This window comes from Lithobates pipiens, unplaced genomic scaffold (assembly GCF_037356315.1).
Source record: "Lithobates pipiens isolate NorthernLeopardFrog02 unplaced genomic scaffold, aLitPip1_a1.2 Scaffold_18, whole genome shotgun sequence".
In the NCBI taxonomy this organism is placed as follows: Eukaryota; Metazoa; Chordata; class Amphibia; order Anura; family Ranidae; genus Lithobates; species Lithobates pipiens.
The window spans coordinates 556,369,199-556,381,547 of record NW_027507758.1 but is presented as its reverse complement, the minus strand read 5'-3'; the positions used below and the strand labels follow the sequence as shown (position 1 = coordinate 556,381,547).

At 43.7% G+C, this 12,349-nt stretch overlaps 1 protein-coding gene across 7 annotated transcripts in view; it reads right to left on the bottom strand.

The window, feature by feature from the left end:
* Nucleotides 1-12,349, bottom strand: part of LOC143988971 (24-hydroxycholesterol 7-alpha-hydroxylase-like) — a 160,710-nt gene that overhangs the window by 100,104 nt on the left and 48,257 nt on the right. The gene's annotated exons all lie outside the window — the stretch shown is intronic.

The window sequence follows — 12,349 nt, the reverse complement described above, 5'->3', positions numbered from 1 at the left end:
CATGTGCTAGTCTGACGGACTAAAACCGACGCTAGGGCAGCCATTGGCTACTGGCTATGAACTTCCTTATTCTACGTCATCACGTTCAAATCCGTCTGACTTTTGGAGTGATCGTGTGTGGGCAAGTCCGTTTGTTTGAAAGTCCGGCGAACCTCAGCTGCAAAGTCCGTCGGATTGTCCGCTGGACCAAGTCCGTCAAAGTCTGATCGTGTGTACACGGCATTATTCTTATTACTAGAGTTGACCTAAGTTGTAAATTGTGGAACTCCGACCAAAAACTTCCCTTTTTACATTGGATAAATAGGTGAAAAAACTGAAACTTTTGCTAAGCACTTATTGCGGTCTGTACCCCATTAATGAGATTTACCTTTTCTTCCTGCATAGGAGACAAGGCAGAAAGTGAACTGGAAATATCCCCAACTCTCTACAATCGTTTAACTAAAAAATGCTCCAGTAACACATTGCTGTAAGCTGAACTTCCTGTTTCTCCTCTCTGGTGTCCAATCTTTACAAATTCCTATGGATAATCCACTGGAGAGCCAGGTAGAAGCACCTAGAAGATTCCCTGTAGGAATATATTGAGAACACTCTCCATAGACATGAAACACTGGAATGAAGACCAACTCACTTTGATGCCCCATGAGTCACTGGAACAGGAAGTAAAGGGAAATATACTGCAAAAAAATCCAGAGTATCTAACCTTCCTCCAGACTTCACAAAATGAATGAAATGTCTTTTGAAGGAGTTTGACTTGAGGCCTTTTTTGGTAAAACCATCCCTGTGTGCTGTGCAAAAAATGTAACGGTGACACACACATCCTTTCCCTGAAATTATAGATTTTTTTTTAAATTACCAATTTACTCCATCACAGTGAAAAGTTAGTGGCTGGTCAAGGAAACCCGCAAGATCTGAGCATCCTGACCTGTCTATCTGAACCTGACTTGAACATATACTGTACAAAAGTTTAAGGCAAGTGTGTAAATGAAGAATGCTTTCACAAACAGAAGTGTTATAGTTTAGTTTTATCAATTAACAAAATGGAACATAAATGAACAGGAGAGAAATCCAAATCAAATCAATATTTGGTGTGACCATCCTCTGCATTCTAAACAGCATCAATTCTTCTAGGTACACTTGCACATAGTTTTTAAAGGAACTCAACAGGCAGGCTCTTCCAAACATCTCGGAGAACTAACCACAGATCATCTGTGGATGTAGGCTGCCTCAAATCCTTCTGTTTCTTCATGTAATCCCAGACAGACTCCATGATGTTAGATCAGGGCTCATTGGGGGCAAAACCATCTAGGACTCCTTGTTCTTCTTTACACTGAAGATAGTTATTCATGACATTAGCTGTCCATCTGCAGAAAAATTGGGGCCAATTACCCGCCTCCCTGATGGTACTATATGATATGATGGATCTGACAAGATTTCTCAGCAATGAGGACACATTGATCCTGACCAAATCTCCAACTCCATTTGCAGAAATGCAGCCCGAAAAACATACAATGAACCTCCACCATGCTTCACTGTAGTCTGCAGACACTGATCATTGTACAGCTCTCCTGCCAGACTACTGGTTGGAAGCTAAACAATGGGGACATTGAGTGGAGGGTGTGAACAAGTTTTGCTTTTGACTGCTGGTGATTAAGGTGTTGCATTTTTAGGTTCTTTTTGGGGCTTTTCCTTGCAGCTTTTTAACACCTTTGTCTGTCACTTTAAAGCAGCCTTTTTTTGTTCTTGCCTTCCTCAGCCTATAAATTAAGGGGGTGGTTAATTGGTCACTGGTTCTTGAGGCCTATATAACTTTCTGTAGAGCACATCTGAAATTGTCAGACTGCTGGTTGGAAGCTAAACAGTGGGGACCTTAAATGCAGAGTGTGAACAAATTTTGCTTTTGACAGCTGCTGATTGCTGTGTTGCATTTTTACGTTCTCTTTGGGGCTTTTCCTTGCAGCTTTTTAACACCTTTTTTGTCGCTTTTTAAAACAGCCTTTTTTTTTCTTTCCTTCCTTAGCCTAATTAAGGGGAGCGGTTAATTGGTCACAGGCATTGAGGCCTATATAAAACTTTCTGTAGAACTAATTTTGAGCCTGGTCATCTTTGAGTTTGCTAGAACTTAGACCAAGTGGAACTGGACTAAGTGGTAAGTTAAAAACCAGAGTAAGTGGAACTGGACTAATGCCGCGTACACACGATCGGAATTATTGTCGGAAAAAGCTCTGATTGTTTTCCCGACGGAATTCCGCTCAAGCTGTCTTGCCTACACATGGTCACACCAAATTCCGACCGCCAAGAACGCGGTTACGTACAACAGGAGTATAAAAGGCAAGTTCAATAGCCAGTGCGCCACCCTTTGGGCTCCTTCTGCTCGTGTTTATCTCGTGTTAGTAGAAGTTTGGTGAGAGACGATTTGCACTTTTCAGACTCGTGTTTCAGATAGTTGTTGCTCTTCAGTTTGTGCTTGTGGGTTCGTATCTGTTCTTCAGTGCGTGTAGTCAGTTTGCATTTGTTTGTCAGTGCGTGATATTTACAGTAGTACCATATTCGATTCTCAGTGTGTTATTGTCCGATCGTTTCTGATTTTCAGCTCATTCTTTCAGGCCTTGCTGTTTTTCAGTGCTTTCTGTTTAGTTCGTTCTGACCAGCCGACCATTTTTGAAGCTATGTTGCAGGTACGTGCTCACCGTAGATTTCGTGCTGTGCGGGGGCTTGGTGTTGGGCTTTTAGCTTTGACCCGAGTCCAATCCATGAACAGGGCGAGGAGGAGTTTATGGACGAAGAATTGGTTGCTACAGCGTGACCAATTCTCTCACCTGCCTTTGCTGCATGAGATCCGGGAGAATAACTCTAATACCTTTTCTCAGGATGACGAACCCCGTTTTTCACCGTCTGTTGGCTTTGCTGTCCCCTTATATTAGCAGGCAGGATACCTGCATGCGGCAAGTCATCACTCTGGAGCAGAGGCTAGTCGCCATATTGCGGTACTTGGCGTCTGGGAGAAGCCTGCAGGACCTCAAGTTTTCGACAGGAATCTCCCCCCAGGCTCTGGGGATCATTATCCTAGAGACCTGTTCTGCCATTATCCAGGTCCTGCAGAAGGACTATATTAAGGTAAGATTTCTCCTTTAACATCACATTCTATGTATTTAATGTTTGCTAATGTATTGTATTTCTTTCATCATTCCCTAATTGCCATGATTGGAATATGCTGTGAATGTCCCCTTTGTACTCATGCATGTTGGATTTTTTTAAATGCTCCTTATTTGGTCCTTTATGCATATTTGCCTTCACTAACCTCCCCAGCATGCTATCCTGGGCCCATATACACCTAGTTTAGTCACCTAACAATGTATTTTGTCAGCTCCATTGTCGTGCTTACCCTAAACACCCCCTAAAATGTCTCCAAATGTTATTGTTGTCCTTAAATTCATGCAGAGTGGCAGAAGCTTTTTTTTGGGGGCCCAAAATCATTTGGAACCCTCCTTCCCCCCCAACCGCTAAGTCAACTGATACAAATTCTCTATCTGCTGACTTTGCCAAACCCATACACACTATACCTACCTCTTTTTTGGTCATATTTATGTATGAATTTCTGAAAGCATGTAGTGCAAGGGCCTGCCTCAATACTTTCAAATGGTACTGTTTAAAGTTTTGTTCTCCTATTATCTTGATAGGTAATTGCACAATCTAAAAATGAGCTTCCCTTTTTTTTATTTTCATTTTTATTATGCCACTTCTTAACTGTCCTGTGGGCTGCCAATAGTGTAATTAAGGAGGGGCTGGCCAAAGTAACACACATTACTTTTACTCCATTACTTGCTGAAGAGGGTTACCTGTCCTGATAAGTGGACCTTATATTTTAGCCTTTAAATACTCTTTACAATAAATGTTATACTGATGTTGGCCAAGAATGTTTGTGTCTAATCTGCTTGCAATGTTTATGTGCAAAAATACTAATTAGATTATTCTTGAATCCACAGTTTCCTTCAACGCCACAGGAATGGCAGACTGTGGTTTCCCAATTTGCCCAACTGCCGAGGGGCAATCGATGGGAAGCACGTCCACATCGTCCCACCACCACATTCAGGGTTATACTATTTTAACTATAAGGGGTTTCATATTATTGTGTTGATGGCGGTGGTGTCGATGACATACGAGTTTTGGTATGTGGACATGGAGAGGAATGGCCGGATGTCGGATGGAGGAGTATTTGCCCGGACAGAGTTCTACTGACGTCTCAAGAGTGGTGTCTTGTGATTACCACCCCCTGGAGAATGTCGAAGGACTGCCATTTGTCTTTGTCACAGATGAGGCATTCGGTCTGGGTGACCACGTGATGATGCCATTCCCCCAGAGGACCCTCACCCCGGAGAAGAGGGCTTTTAATTACCGGCTGGCCAGAGGCGGAAAAGTGGTGGAGAATGCGTTTGGGATCCTGGCCAGCCGGTTCCGCCCGTTTCAAACGTAATCACATTGTGTTATCTTGCTGCATCCTGCACAGCTTTTTAAAACAAAATAATCCGAATTATGTTGTCTCAGTTGGGCCTGAGGCTGGACTTCAGGAAACACTGACGGCCCTGGAATCGGGCCGTCCTGGCTTGCCCCCCCAAAGCACCCATGAAGTGCGGCAAAATGAGTTGGAATATTTTTCGGGTAGGGGGGCCATTGCTTTGCCAGCACAATACATTTTATATTTAATCAGCTAAAATCTTGATTTTGATTTAATGCTTGTGTTTTTTTGCTGTCTCCTAGAGCACTTGTGGTGCCAAGTGTTTTTTCCATTATTAACCACTTCCTGACCAGCGCACACCGATGTACGTCGGCAGAATGGCACGGGCATGTATATTGGCGTACAGGTACGTCCAATCTTAAATGCCGCCCTGCCATCGCGAGCGTGCATAACGGTCGGGACCCCCGTGAGTCCAGGTCACGGGTCCCTCTGAATCGATCGCCACGGGCATACCCGTGATCGTCTCACAGGGCGGCTGAACTGGGAGATGCCGTTGTAAACAGCATTTCCCCGTTCTGCCTAGCAACAAGTGACGCTGATCTCTGCTCCATGTGATTGGAGCAGAGATCAGTGTTCACTAAAAGAAAGCCCAGCCCCCAACAGTCAGTAACACACCCCTAGGAACACTTAACCCCTACACTGCCACCCACTGGTTAACCCCTTCACTGCCAGTGTCATTTACATAGGAATCACTGCATTTGTATAGCAGTGATTGCTGTATAATGACAATGGTCCCAAAAATGTGTCAAAAATGTTCGATGTGTCCACCATAATGTCACAGTCACAATAAAAATCGCTGATCGCCGCCATTACTAGTAAAAAAATAATATTAATAAAAATGCCATAAAACGATCCCCTATTTTGTAAACGCTATAACTTTTGCGCAAACCAATCAATAATCGCTTATTTGCGTTTTTTTTACCAAAAATATGTAGAAGAATACGTATCGGCCTAAACTGAGGGGAAAAAAAATTTTAATACATTTTTGGGGGATATTTATTATAACAAAAAGAAAAAAAATGTGTTTTTTTCAAAATTGTCGCTCTATTTTTGTTTATAGCGCAAAAAATAAAAACCGCAGGGGTAATCTAATACCACCAAAAGAAAGCTATATTTGTGGGGAAAAAAAAGGATGTCAATTTTGTTTAGGAGCCATGTCGAATGACCGCGCAATTGTCAGTTAAAGTGACGCAGTGCCGAATCGCAAAAAGTGGTCTGGTCTTTGGCCAGCAAAATGGTCCGGGGCTGAAGTGGTTAAATAACACCCATTTTCACTGTAAACACCAACTTCAACACAAAAAATGGTATTGATCATTGAAAGAAGAAGCCACACATTGTTGAGTATAAAACCTTTTACTCCGTACACATTCACATGTGCGTTGTAAAACCTTTTTTTTTTTTTTTTTTTTTAATAACTCAAAATTTGTTATCTAAATATTTTTGTTTTTTAGGTTAAACAGCCATGTTTCAAAACATCACATACACAACTCTGGAACTTACAAAGTTCAACATTGAAAAGCTTAAGGCAAGATCAGACATTATATTGTGCAAAATGTGTTGATCTTGCCTTCAACAGATGGGGTGAAGTCACCCCTGTAAAAGCCAAATTTTGAAGATGCACACAAATTGGGAGTTCCAAGCTGAAGACATGATTTATTCCCTTACTAAAGCTGGAATACTTATCTTTTTTGGACAAGTTTCCCACCTGGAGACACCCCAAGTATCCACTGGAGTACCCGTGTGGGACACCCTAAAAAGTTTTTTCTTGTGTCCCACACTAGTGCACCTGAGTCCAGATGTGTAAACAGCTACTGAGAGTCCTCTCCTTACATTACACTGAATCTAGTTTGCTATTCCTTCTAGGTTCAAACACATCTAGACAACAATGTCCTAAACTTCTTTGAAATGAAAAATTAGCATGACCAAATGTATTTAATCCTGTATCTGGGGAAAACATCGTATTTAGTTGGCAAACGAACAATGTTTACTGTGACCGATTACTGTGCCCACGAACATGAAAAATAAACATTTTAAAATGTCCAACAGTAAAGAAAAGCACATGGCGCAGCATGCAAGTAATAATAATAATAATAATAATAATAGGAACACATGACAAGTACTTACTTTTTCTAAGAACTTTCTTGATTCTTCTTACTGATCCTGCTCCCTAAATTTGAGGTCCGACCAGCGTTTCCTCAATTGATCCTTGGATTGTCGTATCCCAAAATTCCTGTGCAGACTCTTCACCACTTTATTCATGATCTTGGCCTTTCTCAGATTTGGGTACAGTCCATAATTCCCCTCATAGTCGTTCCTCCTCAAGATATCGACCATCTCCAACATCTCTACAAAAGGACATATTTGTGGCCCTAAATCTTCTCCTGAATGGTGCTGTTTCTGGCTCCGGGCTTTCCTCCTCCTCAGTACTACTATTATGCACCTGCTGTGTCTCCACCATGTTCCTCTCCCACTGCGACAAAAAAGACAGGGCGGAGAATATTCTAGAAAGAACTTCAGGTGGCGGGCGACACAGAGGGAGTTTCATGCATGTGTAGTGTATATAAAGCTAACGCGTGTGTGTCGTAACTGCGTTCTGTGTGCGGAGGAAGGTGGAACGGAAGTGACGAACGTTATAACGAAGGTAAGATTTTAACTTGAGACATAAGTATCTGAAGGTACAGAAGTCCCTGAGGTCAGGAGCTGCAGCAGAAGATGTATATGTACCCAGTCCGTGGTACTACAACAGGATGCGTTTTCTGGATGACCAGATTGAAGCCAGGGAAATCTTCCGGCCCCCCTTCCCTCAACTCCAGCTGAGGCTTCCGTGGACCAACTTGGGTCTTCCATCCAGGAAGAAATTGAGGAGCCCAGCTGGAGCCAGGTATAGTATTTTTAAACATAGTGAAAAATGCTGGAGTCAGAATGATAGTCTTTTCTATTTATTTACATTCAATTTACAACAGTCAGGAGCTGAAAATTTTGTTTTTTGTTCAAACACACCCAAACTATGTCCCTTTTTCATACACAGGAAGACCTCAGCCAGGATGAGGCTCTGGCAAGTGGCACAAAGGAGGAGTCGAGGGTAAGTGTCAGCCAGGAGGTGGCAGGGCCCAGTCACACCCAATCCCAGGTGTCTTACCTCCACCTTCCATGCAAAAAGCCCAGGAAGGGGAGGAACGTGGATGAGGCAGCACTGGCCCTCATTAAGGAGGCTAATGCGGCCCTGAAATCCCCCCCTCGATGCTGTAGAGGCCTATGGCATCTACATAGCCTCTAATTTACAGAAAATGGAGGAGGGCCAATGCCTCAACTATGAAAAAATATTTATTGAGGCCATCCACAAGGGGTTGAGGGGCCAAATGATGGATGACGTCCACCTGTGTGCACGCCCCCATCCTCCTCCTCCTGCCACAAGTCCACCTCCAGAGCCACAGCCTCCAGGGAAGGCTGCAGGGCAGCGTGGAGGGAAGGGTGTACAGAAGAGTCTAAAGTGATTGCCTGGCTTCAGTCTGGTCTGACAGAACACGCAGTCTGTTGTAGTACCACAGCCTGGGTACATATGTCATCTGCTGCTGTTCCTGTTCTCTGGGAGTCCTGGATGAGATTGATCTCCCTTCTATATGGGCTTTTCAAGCTACCAAGTTTTTTAGCCACAAAGTTGATGTCTGCCTTGGGGGCCAAAGGCTTCGCAAATTCAAGCAATTTCACCAGCGCTGCCTTCCTCTTTATTTTGTTACTATGATGGAAAATAAATTGTGATTTATTGTGAAAATTGTGAATTTTGGTTCAGAAAATACTTGACTATGTGTTTTTCTTCAAATAGCAAATTTTGGTTTTGAGTAGGCAGGTACATTTCAAAAATACAATGTCAAAATTAACAAGGGACACCAACACCAAGCAACCTCCTTGAGGTTTACAAATACTAGATTGTAATGGTGTTGTGGAAACGTGACATACAAAAATAAAAAGGAAATCACAAGAAAATAATTAAAAGAAAACAAAACAAAAAAAAAAGGTAAACTTCATAATGGAGATCTGGCTTTAGTTAAAATAAAGATTATTCAGGAGATCCCTAGAAACGTCAAAGAAATCCTTTTGCGAGAACTGTGTTAATATGAGCAGCAAAACAACTCCATTCTTTGAGCGTTAAAAAAAAGAGAATGCGTGACATTGAAAGATTTAAAAATTTGCAGCGTAAAGAATCTGCTATCTCCATTACAAACGCTAGTTTTAACAGACCGAGCGGTTCCGTCTCGTACTTGATTCTGAGCATGCGTGATTTTTTCGAGTGTCTGAATGCCATGCACACAATCGGAATTTCCTCTCAATTTTTTGCTGGTGGGAATTCGGCCAGCAAAATTCCGATGGAGAATAGACACGGTCACATTTTCCGATGAAAAGCTCTCATCGATCTTTTGCTGGCCGAAATTCTGATCATTGGTGGGTAAAAAAACAGAGTTAGTGGAACTGGACTAAGTGGTGAGTTTAAAACCAGAGTTGAAAACTGGAGGTTATAACAGGGGTCAAAGTAACATTGTGTGTACATAAATTCTTGAGGACAGCATACATTTTTACAATAAACAGGAGTACCTTTTGTTACATCAATGGATATACATGTACATAGTATACATAATACAGCAGGCTTCAGTGATTCTCAGGTGGGTATTTAGGGCATTTCTTCATAGCCAATTCAGGCACGCAACTGCAATCAACATAGGTATAACAACTCCAGGGGCGAACCCGTGTACTACAGTGTAGGTCCCCCCTCCTATATCAACAGACAAAATTAATCTTCTACGAAGTCTGATACCGTTGATGATGATTCCAGACAACGGTCCCAGATTTTGTGGTATTTTGATGGACAATTTCTATGTTTATATATAATACTCTTAAAAAGGTAGGGATTGGTTGACCATGGCTACCCATTCTCGAAATGTCAGCGTATTGGCTCGCAACCACTTCCTGGCTATCAATAGTCTGGCTACAAACAGTGTTTCTTGCATGAATATGTGAAGGGATCTGTTCTGCTCATTGTCCAGGAGTATTCCAAGTAAGCATTGTTTGGGGCATAGTGTTAATGAAGAGCCCATGTCGTCATGAAGGAATTTAACCAACTGCTCCCAGTAGGGTTGTATGGCCGGAACAGGACCAGATCAGATCAGATGATAAAAGGAGCTATTGTGGTCCTTGCATCTGGGACACACAGGCTCCCATTGAGGGTTATATCTCATTATGCGAGCTGGAGTCAGATAGGATCTATGGAGTATAAATAACTGGGTGAGTCTATCAGCCAGCTTGGGGGAAACCAGCCTACTGACCGCCAAGGCGCCTGTCCACTCTTCGTCCTCCAGTTTCCCCACATCTGCCTCCCATCTCCCCCTCAGATCGTTAGAGAGCTCCGCAGCTGCGGGCAGAGTTAGGGCCCGGTAGCAGACAGAGGTTAATTTTTTTAAATCTTTCCCAGTTAGTGTATCAACTAGGTGCACAGATGGGAGGTTCAATGTGGTGTTTCCAAACTGGGATTGCAGAGCGTGGCGAAGCTGGAGAAATCGAAACAGCATCGAATTGGGTAAGTCGAAGACCAACTTAAGGGCTTGAAACAGTTTGATTCCCGTACTATCCATTACCTGATGGAGGTATATTACCCCCCAGGTAACCCAGAGGTCTGTGTCTGGTATGGCGAGTAGCTCGGGGAGGTTGAAATTGTCCCAGACTGGCATGTAGGTATGTATGGGGGAGACCCTCATTCAACGTAGTGCCATCTCCCAGATGTTGCAGTGATGGTATACCCATCCCCCCGTCCAAGTAGATTACGTGGGTTGCTGAAAATCATATGAAAGGGGTATACTAACTGGGTGGCAGCCGCCAAGCATGCCAGGTTCAAGTACCTATTCTTATCTCCCTTGTCGAGATGGAAGAACTGGGATAATTGGGAGGTGAGGTAGTAAGTACGATGGTTAGGCAGTGCAGCTCCACAGGCTTTTTTCAGACTCCCCAAGATACCTTGTGCCGGGAATTGCCCCAGACGAAAGAATTAAGGATTGAGTCCATGGTTTTAAATAGTCAAAGTGGCAGATAAATTGGGGAGTGCCAAAAAATATATAAGTTTGGGTAAAGGGATTATTTTAAGCAGATTTATGCAGCCCATAACTCCAAGGGGAAGACGCACCCAATTTTGTGTTTTGTTTTTAATTAGTGCAAATAGGGGTACTATAGTCAACTTGGCATAATCCTCTGGAGAGCGGGTAATTTGGATCCCTAGGTATTTGATCTGACTAGTCCTTATTAGAGGGAGGTGAGCCTGGTCTGGGCCCGGGGGGCCCAGGTCCAGAGGAAGAATCTGTGATTTGTCCCAATTAATCCGGAGACTGAAGAATTTTCCAAAACGTTTGCTGAGGTTTAGGGCTGCCGACAATGAGGGGCCCACATCTTCCAGGTATTGTAACATGTCGTTGGCATAGAGACTAATTGTTTCAATCAGTGGGCCCGCCCTAAGGCCTCTTATATTTGGATGTTGCCTGATGGCTATGTCCATGGGTTCCACCGCCAGGGCATACAGTAGAGGAGATAACGGGCATCCCTGGCGTGTACATCTGGACAGTGGAAAAGTATCAGAAGTCTTGCCATTTACTTGGACCCTAGCTACGGGGGACTGGTATAGCAATTTGATCCATGCAATAAAGTTGGGCCTGAACCTGTATCTGTGTACGTACACCCATAGATAGTCCCACTCCACGGAGTCAAATGCCTTAGCGGCATCGAGACTGATAATTGCCCAAGAGCCCACCGAGTCATGGGTAGCCCGCAAATTCAGGAACAGACATCTTAGGTTGAAGGCCGTATTTTTATTGGGCATAAAGCCTATTTGGTCTGGGTGAACTAGTGAGGATTACCTTGTTTAGGCAGATCGAAAGGATTTTGGCCAGAATTTTAATATCTAATTGAAGTAATGAGATGGGGTGATAGGATTGCGGGAGGGAGGGGTCCTTTCCGGGTTTAGATATTAGGACTATCAGGGCTTCTCACATGGATTGTGGAAGAGTGGATGTATCGAAAATGTGTTGGAACAGTTCCCAAAGTTTGGGCACCATAACCTCCCCAAATTGGGAATAGAATTCTAGCGGAAGGCCATCCGAGCCTTAGCTGTGGCCAGGCACGAAATGGCCTCCCCGATGTCTTCAGAGGTAATGGGGGCCTCAAGCTGGGTGACCTGAGCATGGGACAAAGAGGGAAAGTCTACAGACTGCAATAGATTTACTAGTTCATCATAGGTGTAGTGGGCTGTGGAAGAGTACAGGGTGGAAAAGAAAGTGTGAAATTTTCCAGCTACTGCATCGAGGTCGGTGATCTGAAATCCTGTGAAGATACCACAACTGGGGGTATATGATCTAGGTGTCCAAGGTAAGATAACAGCCTGCCCGCTCTTTCCCCATGCTCAAAGATCCTTTGTTTACAAAAGAATATTTTTTGTTTAGCTTTCTCATAATGGAGGGTATTAACTAGGTGGGATTGTACCCTGACGGAGAGTGCGGCGTCTGGGGGGGGGGGTTTAACCTAAACGCCTGTTCCAGCGAGTCCAAGTGGGCCTCAGCCTGTCCCAAGGCACACCTAAAAGTCCGCTTGTACCTGGATATGCGAGTTGAGAGCAGCATCTTGGCATACAGCTTACAGGACTCTCACACCATCCCAAGCGGAGCCGACCCCATGTTGACATTAAAAAATAAGGTCATTTCAATTTGTATGTTATCTAAGTCGGGAAGCACAGATAGCCAGAAAGGGTTGAGTCGCCACACCGGGGGATGAGGGGGAAGCCTGCAGGTCCATCACGGTCCAGTA